At 36.7% G+C, this 20,814-nt stretch overlaps 1 protein-coding gene across 1 annotated transcript in view; it reads left to right on the forward strand.

The window, feature by feature from the left end:
* Positions 1–5,928: 5,928 nt before the first annotated feature.
* Positions 5,929–20,814, forward strand: part of PALS1 (protein associated with LIN7 1, MAGUK p55 family member) — a 73,135-nt gene continuing 58,249 nt past the window's right edge. Inside the window, exon 1 of the mRNA XM_090271016.1 lies at positions 5,929–6,063. The gene's annotated coding sequence lies outside the window, so the exon portion shown is untranslated. The remainder of the gene's footprint in view (positions 6,064–20,814) is intronic.

The raw sequence follows: 20,814 nt of genomic DNA on the forward strand, positions 1-20,814 counted from the left end.
AAGTTTGTTACTAATAAAGGCTTCACACTGCAACTGAAGTAATGTGAAAGTTATTTCGCATATATTGTGTGCATGTAAATATCATATATCTATGACTTATTTTAGGACTCAGTTTAGCACAGAGCCAAAACTTGCAAATAATTCAATGATATGTCTATAAATCTTATAGAATAACAGCTCATAATCTTAATCTTGACATCTTGATTTGTTAGATTCTTACATGGGTAGAAATAGCTCAAAAGAAAATTTTAAAGAAATGTAGAGGTTCCTTTAACATTGCTTCAACCTCTAGACTTAAAAAACGAGTACTCATCTGTCCAAAGGATCTTTATTGTTATATTAAGAAGTAAAACTGTCTTATCAATGTAATTTTACTTATTTCAATCACTTATTTTGTGCATAGTTTTTTACTTACCAGAAATAACTTTATTCTGTATTTCAGACTTTTGAATTCATTGAATTGACTTCTCCATTTTTCTTCCAGATAAATACAAAGTACTAAACTAAAAAACAAGCACAACTCAAGAAATAACAGTCAACACAAGGGAAAAACAAAGCAGTGTCTTGCATGTGCTAGAAATAAAGGCTACTACTAATCACTAAGTATTTAAATTTATGTCAATCTAATGTCTTAATTTCTTAAATAATTACTGTGGATATTGATTTTAAAGGAAGGTAGAAAAGTATACAAAACTGTAAGGCTTTTGGTTCATAAACTCAATTTTCATCTGTAGGGCTTCTTCTCTTTGGGGTTGTTGGAAAATTTGTTATTCTCTTTGATTTTACTTTTCTTGTTTGGACATAAGCCCAATAGTATGTTATTTCTAACACTGGGCACTGTAGCGTCCTTGCAGGTGGGGCCACGTTCTTCCCATCTTTGTGTTCTAGCTGAGCACCTGGCCTGAGAGACAGTGTTCATGGAATCAGTGAATGCCGTTTTCAGACAGGTTTTTTTTTTTTAATCCCCATATTTTTTTTCTCACTTATTTTATTTTATTGTTGATCAATTACAGTTGTCCCAATTTTCCCCCATTGCTTTCCCCTGCCCCGCCCACCCCCTGTTGTCTGTGTCCGTGGGTCCTTTATGCTTGTTCCTTGAGTAGACCCTTCACCCGTTATTTCCCTCCCTCCTCCCCTCTGGTTGCTGTCAGTTTGTTTCTTATTTCCGTGTCACTGGCTCTATTTTGCTCGTTTGTTTGTTTTGTTCATTAGGTTCCACTTATAGGTAAGATCACGTGGTATTTGTCTTTCACCACCTGGCTTATTTCACTTAGCATAATAATCCCCATACTTCTAAAAATAAACTACAGACAGTCACCATCCAAAAAATAGTTTGGATTTTTAAAAGCCACCACTTATTCATTCTCAGAAAGCTGCCAGTCATTCTATAATGTGCTTTGCATGCATTCTCAATCTTCACAATAATCTGAGGGTATTATTACTTGCCTGTTTTACAGAGGTGGTAAAAGTGAAGCTCAGTGAGGTTAAGTTACTTGTTCAAAGTCATAGTTAATATAATATATATACACTACCACAGTGGCTACAGTATTGAGAAGAGAAAACACCAGTGGAAAAGAGCCTATTGCAGTAATCCAGGCAAAAGATAATGATGTTTTTGGAGTAGGGTGGTAGCCGTGGGGTTGAGGTTTTTGAGAAGTGGTTCAATTATGGTTATGAAGGTAGAAATGAAAGGATTTCCTGATGGATTTGGATCTTCAGTAGAAAGAAAGACTGAACAACTGGAATAGTGAGATTACCATATACTGAAACAAAGAAAACTAGACAAACATTACAAGTTTTGGTATGTTAAAATTTTTAATGATCATTAGAAATTTAAATAGAGATGTTGAGTCAATTGTTGACTATATGACTTTGGAGTTATGGAAGAAGTTTAGAGACAAATTTAGAGTTGATAGTGTGTAGACAGAATTTAAAGCACTGAGACCTGATGCAATCATGCAGGTAGTGAGTGATAAAGAACATGATGGTAAGAATAAGGACAAATAATTAATGCATATATAGTGCTGGCATGTTCTAAGCACTTTATGTAAATAGATTCACTTAGTCTTCATAACCACTGTAAGAGGTAGCTACTTCTATTGCCAACTTAAAGATAAAGAAATTGAATCTTGGAAAAATTAAGTGACTGTCTTCTGAGCAAACAGCTAGTAAATGTAGAACTGGGATTCAAATCCAGGCAGAGAGAAGTAAATTATTAAATATTAGAGCCCTGGGACACCCCAACTTTTAGCTGTCAGGGAGGTAAAGAAGAACCAGCAAAGGAGAATGAGAAGGAGGTTCCAGCGGGTGGTAGGAGTGAGAAGCTAGAGTGGTCAGGCTCCCAGAAGACAGAATAGGGAAAATGCTCAATGGCGTCAAATGCTTGCTGGCAGATGAAGGAAGACAAGGACTGAACCCTGACCTTTGCATTTAACAAAGTGGCTCTAACAGGTGACCTTGATCAAAGCTGTTTTGAAGCAGTGATGGAGTTAAATCTCAATCAGAGTGAGTCCAAGACAGGATAAAACAGACGTTAGGGTTCAACTCTCCAGAGCTCAGCACAGATATACCGCCCCAGATCCAGTCAGAGGTATTCACATATGGATATGAAATAAAGCAGCAGCTCAGGTTTGTTACATAAACAAACTAGAGATTTGATTGGGAGCTTAGTGAGGAAAAGGTGTGGGTAATTTTAGTCCCTTTTAGGATAACAAACCTGATTTCCTTTCTCTTGGCCTTTCTTTTATTAGAAAAATTTCCAAGTTCCAACTTTGCCTACCTTATCTCTCCAAAATAAAATTTATCCTGGACCATGTTTTATTTGCCTACACATCCTCAGCCTAGCACAGGATCGAAGGGTACAAATAAAAGTGTGATAAATGACTAACATTCTAAATATTGAATATGCCACTCTGAAATTACTATTCACTACTTGCTGTTCCCATAATAAGCCCATGCTTTTCTCTGTGTACTTCACTCATTTAAATTGATAAAAGTTTTATCTTTTTAAAGCCATCTATAAGATCTTGATTTTCCTATTATTGTGGGTATTTTAATAGTAGTTTATTTTCTGACCCTGTCACTCTCTCTCCTCATTAGATAGCAAAGCTTCTCCTAGTATAAGACTTTACCATTCTTTAAGTCCACAGAGCCTTATTTTTATTCATTATGTTATATTTTTACCTTCATGAACTTGTCTTGTCCTTTTTCCCACCGTATTTAATTCCTCCAGGACAGGAACTGTCACATTTCAGTTCCCTACAGCATAGTACTTAGCATGTAGGAAGTACTCAGTATGTATTTTTGAATTAATGACTGAATATTTATTAAAGTCAATTGAATTGAATAATACTCACCTGTACTGAATGATAGTGATGTTAAACTAACCAAAGACAGTGGGACCTCCCATTCTACATGGCAATAACTGCATAATGTCCTTAGTTTAGGGACATGAAAATTTTAGCTAGATTTATGAAAGATTAAGAAGTACTAAAAAACATCAAAATAATAACTAAACCCAATTAAATTAGAAAAGTTTATGGTTTACTGGTTTGTTTTGGGGTTTTTTTGTATTTAAATTTTTAAAGATATTTAATAACTAATGTACCTACTAACTTGTTTCATAATTTCTCATATCTCAATCAATGAATATTCTTTTAATTTAAATCATTTCTGACCATCTAGTTTATACAATTATAAACAATTAGGCTACTAATTCAATTATGAGAACTTTGGTTTTTACTAGTGCATAAGGATTGTAAAACCAAAGGGATATAATAGCCTTAGTTAAGGGTTTCACATATTATGGTGAATGGTAGAATTTTGAAAACTGAGATTTCAGATCTGTTGCAAATGGCTAAAATGCAATATTAATATATTAATATTAATAAAATGGTACATTTTCTTATGTAAACATGTAATAGAAGCTGTTGGCAGATGATAGGTTAAGCAGATGCCAAGATGAGGAAAGAGGAAGGGCATTTACTATGGTCACTCTCCACCATACACTTGTTTTTCCAGTTTGTCGTTCACTACTCACCCAAAATACTTAGTTACACATTTGCCAGGGTGACTCAGTGGGTGAACCTACCTTGTGACAAGGATGCACAACTCTTCTGACAGGGGATTTTAAACCCCAGATCACCCATTTCACTCTATTTTTGGAATGAAATCATACCTTCTTAGCTCCCTATGCTATCCATGCTAGATTAAATATAAAGAAGTTACCAGAATCTTAGAACTAGTAAAAAAAAAAAATGTTATTAACCTGTTATATTACAGATGAGAAAACTTAGGCAAGTAAATTTAGGAAAATTTAGGAAACTTCACACATCCGAGTCACAGAAATAGTTAGCATCAAAGCTAAATCTCAGATCCAATTTCCTTACCTCCAGTTTCTATACCTTACACTCTTTATTTTTTGTACACAAGGCCAGTAATTTGAGTGATTTTGGGATTCTGGGAATGGCTTTATCCACCAGAGAGTAAATTTTTTATTTATCATGGGGTCTACCCTCTTTTAAAATGAAAATACCTTTGCGAAGTAAAAATAATAACTAAAGTTTGCATAGCACTTTACATAGGAACTTTCACATATTTTGAGACCATTGACTGCTATCCCACATAGTGATCATCTTTTTATTAGGGTGCAGTCCTGTGACAGAGGACTCTTAAGAGCCTGGCAAAGCAAGCCTAGGTAGCCTGAGAGTTCATTTGGTTCGGGGTGTTATGCAAAATTGCTCTGAGCCGGGCGATTGGAATGCAGGGGTAATGAGAGACTCTTTCTGAAGAGGATATTTCTTTGAACAACTAGATTGGTGGTTCTTAACTGGAGGTGATTTTGCCCCCAGGGTGACCTTGTGCTATGTATAGTGATATTTTTCATGGTCACAATGCGGGTAATGGTGCAGCTGGCGTCTAGAGGGCAGAGACCAGGAATGCTGATAAAACATTCTATAATGCACAGGATAGTCCCCACAACAAAGAATGCTGAGGCCCTACTGTCAGTGGCTATGAGGTTGAGAAATCCTGGGCTAGAGGGAGAAAAATTCATTGAGGAAGTAGAGGAGGCTTCTTGAATTATTATTTTACGCATTTAATAACTTAGAAAACAGGTCCCACACAGAGACACCCTTTTTTGCATATGGCTAACAGTTTCCAGGGAATTCTGGAGACTGTTTATCTGGATTTCCTTGCACTGGATACGGGTTGGCCCAGGTAACTCTAAACCCATTCGCTCGAGTTTTGTGAAACAGCTGTGGCTCTTGGCATTCTTCCTTTCTGGTTTTCAGAACTTGATCCAAGCTGCTAGCTTTTTGGAGTCTTCTGCGGTAGTAGAGAATTCTTCTGTGGAACACTACATGGTAGTGTTCAAGTACGTCACGTTTAAAAAAAAAAACACAAATATTAGATCATATGACGTTGTTTCATAGGACTTGAGGAGTGGCCACCTGGGGAATCAGATTTTCTTTAGGAGCGGACATTCTTCCCGGAAAAAAGAGTCAAGGACTGTAAAACGGTAGCCTGCTCCCGACTACGTCCCAGGGAAACTTCGCGTCCCCAATGCAACCGAACCTACGAGCTCGAACCCAAAGTAATTTCCAACGCCGGAGAGGCAGAAGCCGTTTGCCATTTATACTTGGAGGGGCGCCAGAGCGCGCGACCGGCGCTCGGAGCTGTGGAACCGACCAATGAGGGGGCCGGCTCTCCGCATCGGCTCGGGATTGGGCGGACCGCGCCAGCCTCTCTGCCCAGCAGCGGGCGGGGCGCGCCCAGGAGGGACTGGGATAGGCGCGCCCGCTACGCCAGAGTCCCGGGAGCGCGTGCGCGGTCTCGCGGCGGCCCCGGGGGCCGGTCTCGCGCAGTGTAGAGGTGGAGTCGCTGGCGGCGGAGACGGCGGCGGCTGGTGGCGGAGGCGGGGGCGGGGACTAAGGATTGTGAGGTGGGCAATCGGGAGTTTCTGGATTCTTTATCCGGTATCTCAAGTGCCTTTGGGGAGCTGTCGTTTCTGCAGTATTTAGAGGCGGCTAGGACAGCAGGATCGGCGGCCGCAGTGGCGCAGAGGTAAGAGACGGACCGGCGACGACTCGGTGTGGAGGTCTTAATCAACAGGTCCCCGGGAGCGCGGCGGGGGAGGGGCAGCCGGGCTCGCCCCCTCCCCCACACGCCGTGCGCTGGGCTCGGAAGGGACCGGGGGCTGGTCTGCGGACTACCCCACGGAGCGGGAGCCGCAGTCTGCCGCGGAAGGCGTGAGCCCAACCTTTGTCCCTTGGAGGAACGCCGCCTGGCCGTGCCCAGTCCCTCTGTCTTGACGAGGGACCCACCTTGGCGGGGCTGCTGCCCTCCCGGCCCGAGTTGCAAGGGGCGCAGCAAGCAGTCGCCTGTCCACTGCCCGCCCCGCTCGCGCCAGTCCCCGAGTTCGGGACTCCCGGGACTCCCTCTAGGCCGGGTCGGGGAAATCGGCGGGGCGAACACTTTCCTTGAGAAGACGGAATGTAGTCAGCGTTCCTCTGCCTGACTCAGCTCCTGGTATTCAGCTGCTCGTGGCGTTCTTTATACAGATAAACAGTTCTTACTTCCTTGTGACCAATTTTAAAGAAAAGCCTAATCTCGTAAACAGTTTCTGGTAATTTACTCTATAAGTGTACAAGGTGAACTTTGAAGCCTATAAATTGTTGTAAGTTGTATTTAATGAAAGCCGCTTTAAACGATCTTTGGTGCAAATTATGTAACTTCCTAATAATAACTCACCTTATGTTTATTTGATTGACATACAGTAATATGTACGGAATTTAGGTTTCTGTCGAAAGGTTTTTTTTCATTTTTTTTTTTTTTTTTTTTGGTAGTTGGCGCTAAAATTAAAATCTGATAGCTAGGAGGTTTTTAGAAGTAGTATATAGTGTACGTTTTGTCTCCGTACTGGTTTAGAATTGTAAGAATTTAGATTTGGAAAGTCTGTAGAACAAGAATTTTCAAATTTTGATTTTATTGACAAAGCGAACGGCGTTAATACTTCTGCTTTTTTAAAAAAAATAATGTCATGTTTTAATAGTTGTATTCTAATTATGCTTTTGGATTATACCAGAAGTTAATAACCTATTAAATTCTGCAATAGGAACAAATGACATGTTGGTTATTGGTGTCTTTGAAGTGTAGGTATTGGTGGTAATGAAATTGTTAAATAAGCTTTTTTGGATTATAAAGTACTAATCCATCTTTCCTTCCTTCCTTCCTTCCTTCCTTGATCCCTGTCGCCATGACATATTAGGCTGAAGCTATGAAATTATAATGTAAGGTCTTTTTAGATGAAACAGGCGAAAATATGAAAGGCAATTCATTTTATCTGTTTTTAAAAAGAAGCAAGTGAATCTTACCATGTACTTGAATGACTTTTGACTAGACAGATCTGATCAATAATATTTACTTTTTTAGAATGTTAGAATGAGAGATGATATGTGTTTTACCTGAGGATGAGCTGTTTGTTTATATGTTCTTTCCGAATTGTGATCTTGATTAAAAAGCTCATCAGACATACCAAGAAATTTGGTCCAGTTTATGTATCAATAAGATGTTTTATTTCTCTGATAGTTTCTGATTTCAGCGTGTCTGGGGCAAGTAATTTCTCTACATAGGGGCTTTAGAATATAACTTTTGATTATATACTTATTAAATTATAATATAATTGTTGTGTTGGAAATATTCTTAATGGTTGTATAGCCTTACCCCTTATTTTTCCAGGAAAAGTGAAGTGAGCTTCATGTAGTAAGTAGTCCATAGTCTGACTGCTAAATGCTGTCTCCAGATTCCAAGTATGGTATTTTTTTAAGTTACCCGTCTCAAAATCACATATGGAGCCAGCAGGGTGGATTCTTTTCCTTACGCATTTTTTTTCTTTCCTTTTTTAAATAACTACTAGCCACAATTACCGTAATTCATTCCCCTGCTGAAGGGTTGTTTTCAGTTTTTCAATATTTCAAACAATGTTCAGTGACTGTCTTTGTGGAATTGCTGAGCCATAGGCTGATGTGCATTTTCAGTTTTACTAGCTTCAGACAAATTATCCTCTAAAGTTGTAACAATTTACATTCCTGCCAACAGGATCTGAGTCATTCTTGTCCACACTTGGAATTGTCAGATTGGCATTGTCAGATTTTTACATTTCTGCCAACCTGATGGGTGAGAAATGACATATTTGTATTCCTTCCTTCAAAAAGACTTTTAACTTTATTTTTAATTTACATGAAGTGAAATTAATTCTTTTCATTATACAGTTGTTTTGACAAAAGCACAAAGCTGTGCAACTACCAAAATTAAGGTACAGAACAGTTCCAGCACCCAGATTCCCTTGCTGCTTTTATAATGAACCCTTCCTCCTCCCTTAGCCCCTGGCAACTAGCGATCTGTTCTCTCTCCCTCTAGTTTGTCTTTCCCAGACTATCATATAAATGAAATCATTCTCCGTCCAGCCTTTTGAGTCTAGTTTCTTTCATTTAGCAGAAAACATTTGAGTGTTCACCCATGCTGGTAAGTGTATCAGCAGTTCCTTCTGTTTTACTGCTGAATATAGTATTCCGTTTTATGGATATACCACACTTAGTTTATCCACCCACTGGTTGAAAGACGTTTGACTTCTTTTCTTTCTTTTTCTTTTTAACTGTGAATAAGACTCCTGTAAATCTTTGCCAGTAGGTTTTTGTATGAACATGTCTTTGTTTATCTCAGGTAAGCACCTTGAAGTGGAATGGTTGGGTCATGTGATAACTATACGTTTAACTTTATTAAAGCAGTGTGTTGTAAGCAGAATAATGTCCCCCAGAGATGTCCCAGTCCTTGGAACCTGTGAATAGATTAGGTTACATTGCAAAAATGAGTTAAAATTGCAGGTGGAATTAAGGTTGCTAATTAACTGACTTTGAAGTATTGAGAGTATCCTGGAGTATCCAGGTGGGCCCGATGTAGCACAAAGGCCTTTAGAAAGGAAAGAGAAGCGGTAGAGTCAGAAAACAAGATGTAACACGGAAAGAAGCCAGAGTTGCCGAGTTCTTGGTTTTGAGGATGGCGGAGGGGGGCCATAAGCTAAGTCATGGAATGAGTGGTCTGTAGAAGCAGCTAGGAAATGGATTGACTTTTAGAGCCCCCAGAAAGAATACAGCTCTGCCAATGCCTTGATTTTAGCCCAGGGAGTCCTGAATCAGACTTTTAACCTACAAAAATGTAAAATACAAATAAATTTGTGTTGTTTTAAGCCACTGAGTTTCGCGTAATTTGTTACAGCAGCATAGGAAAGTATATGCTATAAAACTGTTTTTCAAAGAGGCTGAACCAGTTTGTATTTCCCTCAGCAATGTATGAGTGTTTGTTACTTTATATCCTCCTCAGTACTTGGTATGGTAAATCTTTAAACGCTAGTTTAAATCTTTAAATAACTTTAAGTTATTCTAATAGGTATGTAACAGTATCTCATTGCAGTTTTATTTTTTTTTTTCTCATGACTAATGATATTAAGAATCTTTGCACATGGTTTTTGCCATCTGCATATCTTTGTTGAAGTGTCCAAATATTTTGCCCATTTTAAAATAGGATTTTCTCATAGCTGAGTTTTGAGGGTTCTCTGTAGTCCTTTGTCAGATATGTGATTTGCAGAGATTTTTCTCCCAGTCTTTGACTTGCTTTTTTGTTCTCTTAACTGCGTCTTTTGAAGTACTGAAGTTTTAAATTTTGATGAAATCCAAAATACTGGCATTTTCTTCTATGGATTTCACTTTTGATGCTGTATCTAGGAACTCTGCTTAACCCAAGGTTACAAAGATTTTCTCCTGTATTTTCTTCTGCAGGTTTTATATTTTACATTTAGATCTATGTTTATGTTCCGTTTTGAGTAAATTTTTGTATAGAGAGAGGTTTAGGTTGAGTTTGTCACATTGTTCTGTGACCATTTGTTGAAATGACTGTCCTTTCTCCATTGAATTGCCTTTGTCTCTTGGTCAAAAACCATTTAACTACATTTATGTATGTCTGTTTCTAGGCTCTTGTGTTCCATTGATCTATTTGTCTATCCTTTGACTAGATCACAGTGTTTTGATTACTAGAGCTTTAAAATAAGTACTGAAATCAAGTAATGTGAGTTCTCCAACTTTATTCCTTTTCAGAATTGTTTTAACTATTTTTGCTCTTTTGTCTTTCCATGTACATTTTAGAATCTGCTTGTTGATACCCACAGAAAAATTCTGCTAGGATTTTTTATTGGGGTTGTGTTTAATCTGTAGTTCAGTTTTGTGGTAATTGACATCTTAACAAAATTGAAATTTCCAGTCTGTTAACACGATCTTCTGTTTAGGTTTTTGATTTCTTTTATGAGTGTTTTTAGTTTTCAGTGTATAGATTCTGCAAATATTTTATTAGATCTACCTAAGTATTACAGTTTTTTGTTTCTCTTGTAAATAGTCATTTTAAAAGACTTGGGTTTCCAGTTGATCATTGACAAGATATAGTACAATTTTTTTTTGTATATTAACTTTGTATCCTGAGTTTTTACTAAATCAAATTAGATCTGTGAGCTTTACGGGGTAAGTTTCTTAGGATTTTCTAAGTAGACAGTCATGTAATCAATTTGACACAAGTTTATTTCTTTCTAGTAGTCTGTATGCCGTTTCTTTTTCTTACTTCACTGTCTAGGATGTCACATGAGGTGTTGAATAGGAGTGGTGAAGGGGAACATCCTTGCTTTGTTCACAGTTTTAAAGGGAATGCATTCAGTCTTGCATCTTTAAAATGTTAGCTGTAGGTCATTTTGTAGATTCTCTAAATCAGGTTATGGAAGTTAACCTTCTTTTCTGACATTGCTGAGGGATTTTTATCATGAATGGATGTTGCATTTTCTTTATTGAGGTGATCATGTGGGTTTTTTGCTTTAATATGGTGAATTACATGAAGTAATTTTCAAATATCGAACCAGCCTTGCATGTTTCTGGGAGTAACTCAAGAGTTGTTTCAAACAAAAATGATTTTGGATTATTTTTCTTTGCTATGCATTAACATTTATTCTTAAAAATGAAGGCGACAATAAAAGATTTTGTGAACTAAAGTGTTTATAAAGTAAAAGGGGTCAAGATATTTATTAACAATTGTATAAATTTTACATGTTGTGGGACTTAAGTTTTCTTGATCTATACTGGAGTACAAAGTATGGAGTTTCTGGACCATATTTTACCTAACTGGAGGAATCTTGTTTAAAATTGCTAAATGAAGAAAGAAAATGTTATTTGTATCACTGTAATCACACATTTCTTAGGTTTGGTTAATTTAGGCAAGCTGTTTAAATGGATTTGGATAGTGAAGTATATTTTGAATGAAGGTGAAGTGATATAATTAGATTTTTTTACTTGGAATAATAATGGGAATTTATAAAACAACAGCAACAACAAAAAAAATATATGCTTCTTCCTCACATCAGAAAATAGACCCTTGAGTAATCAGATAAATGTTTGGCTTGGTCAGAGTAGAATGAATTCATTGAATCTATTAAATCAGAAATGTGAAATATGAAATAAAGTACTTGTAAGGGAAAAAATGGGTCTGTTTTACTATAATGAAAATGTTCCTGCATGAAAAATGTGGGTGCATGGTAAAAACTTGCATGCTCATTAAATATATTAAATATTTTTGAATTGTGAGGTTTTTCCTACATCAATGCAGACTACAGAAGACAGTTTAATTAAGAAGAAAAAGGGTTCAGTAACCTTGTAATCAGGCTGTTTAATTTTATCATTTTTATAAATTTGGACTTGTATGATTTAACTGTTATAGATTCAAGCAGTGTGGCCTTTTGTCTCATTTCTTTTTATTTTATATATTTTTTAATCCTCACCCAAGGATATATTTATTGCTTTTTAGAGAGAGAAAGAGAGAAACAGCTATGTGAGAGAGATTGGTTGCCTTCTGTATGAACCCCCAACCAGGCGTGGAACCTGCAACCTAGGTATGTGCCCTGACCAAGGATCAAACCTGCAGCCTTTGGTTTATGGGTCTACACTACTATCAATTGACCCACCCGACCAGGGCGTCCCATATAATTTTAAAGTTCCTTCTGAGTTTTATAGTTATCTCAGTTATCCTACACAATGAAGTTTTGAGGCCTCTGAGGTTCCTGACATTTTTGATCCTTTAACGCAGGAGATGGCAGCTTTCTGTAAGGGGCTGGATAGTCAATATTTTAAGCATTTCAGGCCATATCATTTCTGTTCCAAGTACTCTACTCAGCTGTTATAGTACAAAGTGCAAACTAATGAATGTAACTGGGCATATAGAAACTGGATATATTTGATTTGGCTTATGGGTTTAGTTTGTCTACTTTTGTTTTAGGCAAAAAATCAGCAGGAAAAATGAAAATAATTGTAGTGATGTAGTGGAAAGAGCCTTAGGGTGAGCTGAGTTGGGAAGTTACTTATGCAATAATTCCCAGCTGAAGCCTTTACTTTGCTCATTTATAATATGTAGCCAACTTGTAAGACTGAAAAGGTTAAGATAAGGTATGAAAGGCACTGATCAAAATAACCTGACACATAGTATATAACTTCGTAAGTATTTGCCTCCTCCCCCTTCTTGTTTTGTGGCTGCACAGCGCTTTTTGACAAATCAACAGATGGGAAATAATTAAGGAGATTCATTCAAGTTTTTGACAATGTTTAGTGTATCTAATTAGTTATTCCAACTATTAGAAATTATAACTTTATATTTGTTGCAAAATTGTCTTGAATTATGCTTTCTTTGATAAAAGTTGTAACTGTTTAGCTTCATAATACAATAGTATCCAAAAACTGGTCATTAGTGTTAAATATTTTGAGGGTTTTACATTGTCATGGAAAATGTTTGATAATGACACTTAAAATGTGTTACAGTACTTTGATTTGACCTAACAAGTACGCTTCCTATATTTTGCTTGTGTGCTTCACAATTGCCATTAAGACTGCATTTATTTAAAATAATTGCCTTCTGTGAGTACACCAAAGCAGGTGCTATGCTAGGATTTGGTTGCACTTAAAGAGCACCTGTATGTGTACAGTACAGTACTTATGTTTGTGTGATGTTTAGGATTTAAGTGAGGCTACAGAAAGTTGTTTTTCTTCCTTTCTAAATTTCTCTTAAGCTAGAGCTGGATTCGAGATTTTTAACTCCTCCACTCCAAAAAAAATCTGCACTCCACAGATCAGAGGCAGGGATTGCAATAAACTGCATTACATTTTGGTAAATATATTTTTTAATAGATTATGTGCTTATCAATAATTTGATTAAGCAATTTTACAGGAATTGTGTGAATCAATTGTCATAGACTTGAGTCAGTGATGAGTAACCAGTTGTATGTCGAGGTAACAGTGAAAGTGGGAGAAAACAATTTTTGTTGCCCTGCTTATAAATAGTTTACATGTGTAGTGAGATCTATTTCTCAGCTTTATCAGTTTCTCTTATTGATTTCTCAAACATCACGCTAGGGTGTTTTTTACTATGTTGTTTTAACTGCACAAGTTTAGGTCTTAAAAAGTGACATAATTTGCAGACGAGTTGCATTACAGTGATTTAAAATCTCATTTAAATAACTCATTTGTTTAATTTTACCATCACTGTGCATGTGTTAATATTTTGCTTACTTTTTCCCTTTTGTGTAATGGATGCCTTTCATATTTGTCTTGGGTCTTATATTCTTTCCCATTTAACCACGTTTTCTTAGGATGCTCTTCCCTTACAGGGAACTCCTTAGGATTTGCTGTGATCGGAGTACAGCACTTACCAAACAGCACTGCAATTGTACGGATAGGTGCTTTGTTTACTGGTTTACCTGTCTCATTTTTGTACTGGACTTTACCTTTCTTTTTCTTGCCAGCGACTTTCTAGGTTTTTGTACCAAGTGGGTACTTAACACTGTTGAATGAAAGTTAGTTTAGTAACCTTTGTTAACTGCAGAATTTGCAGTACAGTAGTTCCCTCTCATCTACAATTACACTTTATGTGGTTTCAGTTACCTGTGGTCAACTGTGGTTTGGAAATATTAAATGAAAAATCAGAAATAAACAATTCAGAAGTTTTAAACTGTGCATTGTTCTGAGTAGTGCGACTCCCGGCCCTGCCTGGAATGTGGATTAATCCTTTGTCCAGTATATCCACACTGTACATGCTACCTGCCCATTGATCACTTGGTAGTCAGTTCGATTATCAGATCAACTCTTGGGCTATCAACAGTGTTTGTGTGCAAGGAACCCTTATTTTACTTAATAATGGCCCCAAAGGGCAAGAGCAGTGATGCTGGCAATTCAGATATGCCAGAGAAGCTGTAAAGTGCTTCCTATAAGTGAAAAGGCAAATATAATATCATACAATAAGATATTTTATGAGAGAGAAACCACATTCACATAATTTTTATTACAGTATAATGTTATAATTATCCTATTTTATTGTTAGTTGTTAATCTCCTACTTGCCTAATTAATAAATTAAGCTTTATTATAGGTATGTATGTATAGGAAAAAAGAAACCTATATATAGGGTTGGGTGCTATCTGCTGTTTCAGATACCCCATCCACTGGGGGTCTTAGAATGTATCCCCCCACGATCAGAGGGATCTACTATATAATAATCTTTAAGATTGACCTTTTGTTTCTATTTCTTCTTGCATAATAACCGCTATATGTTTTTCTGCCTTCTAAGACTATCTTCAAGATCAGAACATGGCTCAGTCATGCAGTACTGCCATACTAAAAGTTCAGTGGATTCCAAAGTTGGTGACATTGATATCCTCATCAGTCTTCTCAGTTTCTTCTTCTTTCCTGTTCTGATGACACAACCCTACTTCTGGTCCTGAAAATACTCTTGTTAGTCCAATTTATAGATAACAGTAGATGCGAATCTTTATTATTAATTTTGCTTAATGTTCTAATAACTATGCATGGTTATTTGGTATTTCTCCAATGATGAAGCAAACTACTCTTATCTCTCCTTTTTTATGGCCTGTTGTTGAATTGCATACCAGTAAGCCATCTAGGTATTTGCTGACCTTTGAAGCATGTTTTTTTCCTCTAGTAAACTATAAATCACTTGAGGTTGAAAGTTGGAATCTCTGCTCTAGCTGGATGGCTCATTTAGCTGGAGTTCGTCCTGTGGGTTCAATTCCTGGTCAGAAGCACATACCTAGGTTACAGGTTCAATCCCCAGTTGGGGCGCATATGGAAGACAACTGATTGATGTCTCTCTGTCTCTCTCCCTCCTCCCACCCACTGTTTCCTTCCTCTCTCTCTCAAATCAATAAGCAGATCCTCAGATGAGGATTTTTTTAAATGTTGTAATCTCTTATGTTTTCTAGAGACTTGAAACTTGTGACAAGTAATTGACTGAAAAGATTGACATCCAACGTAAAAGGGGATAGGGAAAGTCTATATGGAATAAGCGTGAAAATAGGCATCTAGAAAGCAGAGCAGTAACCATGTGACTTGGTAATTAGGATTCTGTGAGAGTTGTCACTGTGAGTTATTAACGTGATGAAAGAATAGGTGCAATCAGACTTGTAACAAGGCTCTGGAATTTCTATACAGGAAGGGCTCAAAGGCAGCAGTTTTGTAACTGTTTTAAAGTGTAGGTGGTCCCTTTTCGAATTTTTCTTACAATTAATGTCTTTATTCCTTTAGTAAACTGGTTTCCTCTCATTTTTAAATTAAAGATGTAATATATTAATTTTTGTGTGGTAGAGGAAGACCTGACTACTCAAGAATCATTCTAATAATTGCTTAAGTGCTTTATTTAAAAATTCTTAGTTTACTGTTGCATCACTTTTGAAATTGTTTAGGGTCCTAAGGATACTATTTTGATTACCTTTGTCTAAAGGTTCCAGAACACTTGAAAGGGCTTTGTTGCTGCTGCTAATTTTTATAGACTTTTAGAAGGTAGTTGTAATTTAAAGCTTCTGTGTTTTTTTCTTTCCCAAGAGTAATATCTTTGTGGCGGCTTCCCCAAATTATAAAAGTAACATTTTTTGGTCAACATTTTATGAGATATCCAAACAGTACAGAAATGTAAGTAGAAAATAAGACCTGAGAAGTGTTATTCTTTCTTTTCATAGATGTTAAATGAAAACGCATTTTTTGCCAGTAACTTTGTACATATATTTTATGTGTGTTGGTAAAAATAGGATGATATATAAACACCATTCCAAACCTTGCTTTCTTCACTTGCCTTTGTTCCATGCTCTAGTAGCCACATTAAACATTTTTTAAATAAGTAGATGGAATTCATTTTAATAGCATATGTTATTTCACACAACGTATAAAAAATATTATGTCCACATGTACTAGATACAAAAAATAGTTAAGATGTTTTAAATCCTCTTTTTCCATTACTTAATAATGGCCCCAAAGGGCAAGAGCAGTGATGCTGGCAATTCAGACATGCCAGAGAAGCCGTAAAGTGTAAGTGAAAAGGCGAGTATAATATGATAAAATATTTTATGAGAGAGAAGCCGCAGTGTATTTTACATTGATGGTACATCTCAATTAGAATGATAAATTTTCAGTGTAAATACTTGAGCTATAGTTAGATTTTATTAAATTTATAGTTGAAAAAGTAGAATAACATACCCAGATTGTTCCAAACATGGGATAAATTTCTAGAAAAGAAATTGATAGATCAAAGGTTTATTTTAAAATTTTGGACATCATTGGTCACTCCCACAGACACACAGAAACCTCATACCAAAGTAAATATTTTTACTATTTATGATAATTTTTTTCTTTCTACTCTAACTGGAACAAAAGGGTCACTGTCACTGTATTTTCTTGGGGACTACAGCAACAAAGGCGGAGCCAGAAGTCATGAGAAGCTGTAAGGAATTAAGGTTGGGGGCAATGATGCAAATGAATAACCCAGAGAGGATGTGCTCTGCTCTCGTACCAAGTAAATCAAGGCCTTAAGAAACTTCCGTTTGAGGCCCTATTGTGCCATTTAGCTTTTTACATTGGAAAAGTTAGTTATCTTTACAAAGCTAAGTTACAAAATTGAAACAAGAAGATGGTTGTGAGGGTTAATGAGAATGCATGCCAGGTGCAGTGAATGAATGGATACATAGTAATAATCCCTTAGTAAACTGTAGTGGAGAGGGGAAAAAAAAAAAACCTTTTGTAAAAGGACACTGTAGATTGTGCTTCAGGAAAGATAATCTGGCAGTACTGTGTAAAATGATTGGCATGCAGAAAGACCCAGGTTGGGTGACTGTCAAGGTCTAGAAAAATCCATGAAAGAGATAATATGTACACTATACAATTTAAGGTAGTGGTATGAAAAGGGAGAAACGTGTGTGTGTGTGTGTGTGTGTGTGTGTGTGTGTGATATTAAGGAGGGAGAATTGATCGGAGTTGATAGGATTAGTAGTTAACATATTTAGAGATATTGTAGTTGATTTTCAGTACATAAATTTGACCCCAGGGGGATAGCTGATTTATCTGACAGGAGCTAGCTAGTCTTTTGTATTTTATGGTATAATTTTTTAAGGTATAAATTAATATTTTATTAAACTTTGTCAAGGTAGGACATCTGGCTCACTTTGACAGCACATACCAAAATTGGAGGAATACAGAGTAGAGAATAACCTTTAAAAAATGTTACCAGGAACCTGGAATGTTGGTAATTTAATTTCACTTTCAAATGAGTAGGAAAATTCACATGCATTGTGCCATTTTTCCACTTGACTACAAATTTAAATTTTTGGTAGATATGGCTGCTTGGCTGAGTAATTAGAAATTTGGAGCAATAGATGTCATGCTACTGCAAGCTGGTGCTGTAGTCAACTTTTAGTCTGCTAACACATACCACAGAAATGGTCTATTAAAGTTCACCTTATGAAGCAGGAAGTTGAGAAAAGATGAATTTTCTCTAATCATATTTTAAAGGTAAAAGAATGGTGTACAGTTGACCCTTGAACATGGCGGGAGTTGGGGACACTGACTCCCCGCGCAGTCAAATCCTTGTATAACCTTGGACTCAGCAGAAACTTAAGGTGTCCGTTAGTATCCAGGACTCCATGGATCCCCAAATCCTCTGATGCTCAAGTCCCTTATATAAAAAATAGATTAATACATACAGTCTGCCTCCCGCACCCAGGGACTCCCAACTGCAAATCAAAAATAGTACAGGTTCCTATTGAAAAAAATATGCTCTAAGTGGAGCTGCTCAGCCCTTGTTGTTCAAGGCTCAACTGTAATTCTGTGATTTTTGAAAAGAGGTGGGTAGTCAGCATGCTATCATCTTAGGGAGATGTAACTAACATAGAAGTACGGATCCACATAAGGGGTCACTGATATGGGTCTTAGTTCCGGTTCTATTAATATCTAACTCTATGACTTAACTTGCTGTACCTATATATCTTCTGGAAAATGGGGATATCTGACCGGCTTCCTTTTCAGGGCAACTGTGGAGATCAAATGAGATGTTTGAATTTATTGTAGAAACTGAAAAGCTTGACAAATGTAAGATGACTATGTAAATTACTTACAAATGTTCATTTCAACCCTGTTTTCTTTGGTTTCCCTGTCTAGAAATTAACAGCCTGTCAACATTCTCACTTTAAATGCAATACTTCCTAGGGAGTAAAACCATGTTCTCTGAATTATACTGTTTTAAGGTCCTATAATTTCTCCACAGTTTAATTGTCATGCTCACTATTTTAGGATTATATTTAGCTCCTGGTCTCTAAATCTTGTCAAATCATCCTACTTTGTAGTAACCATTGTTTGAAATTATCCCTTTTCATTCCTTGTGCTACTCCTTTATCTTCCCATGCATAAAGTCTTAAAACATTGTCTCCCTTGACTACTCTACTTGTATTTCCCCTAGTTAACTCTGGTTACAGTGTAAAGTAAATAAACTTTCTTTAAAAAGCCATTTTTAAAAAAACTCAAACCCATAGTTTCCCATTGCCTTCAGGAGAAATTCAAACAATTTAGCTTAGCATTCAGTCAACTGTGGCTTTATCTTCTATCTCTTACATTGGCTCTGTTCTTATCAAGACTGTTCTTGTTCTGCAACTAGGCCATATATATTCTGGATTGTTAGCACTATACTGAACAGCCATATCACAAGTAATTTTATTCTACACGTTTAAAAATCCAGTTTTTAAATGTCATAGTTTGAAATGTTATAAATTACCTTTTGTCCCAGGGCCTTTAAAAAAAAACTTTACTAACCTTTTGTATTCATTTAATCTTTTATTACGAAGTTGTTGAAGGTGATAATGGGGCAGTTCAAGTAACCAACCATTTGATATCTTTGATACTGTTTGGCTTTTAACCAATTCCTACTGTGAGTGTGTGGTCTTGAATATCTCCAAAGACCTTCAACTTTGTGTTTGATATAAGCAGGTGGAGAATTTTTCCACTGAATTAAAAAATAATACTTTCACTTCAGAGAATATTATATATAATATCTAGGAAGCCTAGTTATCTGTTTTTTTTTTAAATGATTTCTTGTTCCCCCAATACATCTTTATACTGCAAGGTACTACTATTGTAGAGCAGTAGCCAGATTTGTAAAGGAAAACAGTGAATGATGATTCATTATGCATTCCCATTGGTTCCTGGGAGTACTTATGGCCAACGCTATATTTTAAGTATAAAAAAGCAAGAAGAAGCTCTTAGGAACTTGGATTTGCAAATGTGTTTTTCATAGGCGTTCATTGTTTAAAAGAGAATATCTATGGACAAGTGAAGGAAATTCTTAGGAAGGTACCCTTCAAAGCACTGAACTGAGAATTGTCATAATCAATAGAAGTTTTTCTTTTTTTTCTCTTAATATTGAATAAGACTAAAAAATAATGGCAAGAGTGAAGAGCTTCTGTTCTGAAGTCATACGGACTTGGTATGAGTCTTGGCTTACGACCTTGGGAAGCAGCTTAACCTCGCCATACTTTTTTTCACATCTGTAAACTGAGGATAACTTGGAGGAGTTGAAAGGATTACATGAGATGATAATACGTGAAATTCTTGGCACTCCTCCTGGCAAGTAGTGCTATTGCTTTTACTTCTACTAACCACTGTCACCATCACCGCTTACTCAAACCATTTAAATAGCTATTCTACATTTGTTCTCTGTAAAATGCCATTCGAGGACGTTGTAAAAATCACGTTATAATGGGTGTGAAACTATATACACAGAATACCTATTATAACTGTTGAATGTTTATTTTGAGGTGCTCCTTGGGCAAAATCTTTGCTTCTTTAAACGTGTCTCTCGTTTGTCATTAGGGATAATGAGTACTTAAAGTTGTAGGGTTGTTTGAGGTTTAACAACATTAGGTGGTAGCATTGTTTAGCACACAGTACTTAATATGACCAGTACATATGTTTTGTCTGCACATTTCCTTGTTTGGGCTACGCTTCCTTTTTTTTTTTTTAAGATTTTATTTATTTATTTTTTAGAGCGAGGAGAAAGGAGGGAGAAAGAGAGAAACAACAATGTGGGAGAGAAACATCAGACCGGTTGCCTCACATGCCTCCAACCAGGGACCTGGCCCACAACCCAGGCATGTGCCGTGACTGGGAATCAAACTGGCAACCTTTCAGTTTGCAGGCCAGTGCTCAACCCACTGAGCCACACCAGCCAGGGCCTGGGCCACTCTTATTGTAACTGTTTATCATTTTATATGCATGTTTTGTCTCTCCTCCTAGATTGTAAGCGTTTGGTGGTGGGCGATATATCATAGGCTGGAACATATTACTAAAATTGGCCTTGCTTTCCCACTCCGGTTCCAGTATACAGTGTAAGGCAGTTTATTTGGCAATAGTTT

This window comes from Furipterus horrens, unplaced genomic scaffold, assembly GCF_987537825.1.
Source record: "Furipterus horrens unplaced genomic scaffold, mFurHor1.1.pri manual_scaffold_3, whole genome shotgun sequence".
NCBI lineage: Eukaryota > Metazoa > Chordata > Mammalia > Chiroptera > Furipteridae > Furipterus > Furipterus horrens.